The sequence below is a fragment of the Rhincodon typus genome, chromosome 1 (genome assembly GCF_021869965.1).
Source record: "Rhincodon typus isolate 14 chromosome 1, sRhiTyp1.1, whole genome shotgun sequence".
In the NCBI taxonomy this organism is placed as follows: Eukaryota; Metazoa; Chordata; class Chondrichthyes; order Orectolobiformes; family Rhincodontidae; genus Rhincodon; species Rhincodon typus.
Genome location: NC_063332.1, coordinates 162470705 through 162471149, shown reverse-complemented (window position 1 = coordinate 162471149; position 445 = coordinate 162470705). Strand labels below are relative to the sequence as shown.

The following is a 445-nucleotide window of genomic DNA, read 5'->3' as shown; positions in this document are numbered from 1 at the left end:
TAATCCTTTCCAACACTTTACCCACAACCGAAGTAAGGCTCACTGGTCTATAATTACCAGGGTTGTCTCTACTCCCCTTCTTGAACAAGGGGACAACATTTGCTAGTCTCCAGTCTTCTGGCACTATTCCTGAAGACAATGACGACATAAAGATCAAAGCCAAAGGCTCTGCAATCTCCTCTCTAGCTTCCCAGAGAATCCTAGGATAAATCCCATCCGGCCCAGGGGACTTATCTATTTTCACACCTTCCAGAATTGCTAACACCTCCTCCTTATGAACCTCAATCCCGTCTAGTCTAATAGACTGTATCTCAGTATTCTCCTCGACTACATTGTTTTTTCCTGCGTGAATACTGACGAAAAATATTCATTTAGCGCCTCTCCAGTTACCTTTAGCTGCTTCGTCAATGACCTATCCCTTTATAACGTCAGAAGTAGGGATGTT

At 43.6% G+C, this 445-nt stretch overlaps 1 protein-coding gene across 2 annotated transcripts in view; it reads right to left on the bottom strand.

Moving 5' to 3' along the window:
- polr2b (RNA polymerase II subunit B) overlaps nt 1–445 on the bottom strand; it is a 171833-nt gene that overhangs the window by 85889 nt on the left and 85499 nt on the right. The gene's annotated exons all lie outside the window — the stretch shown is intronic.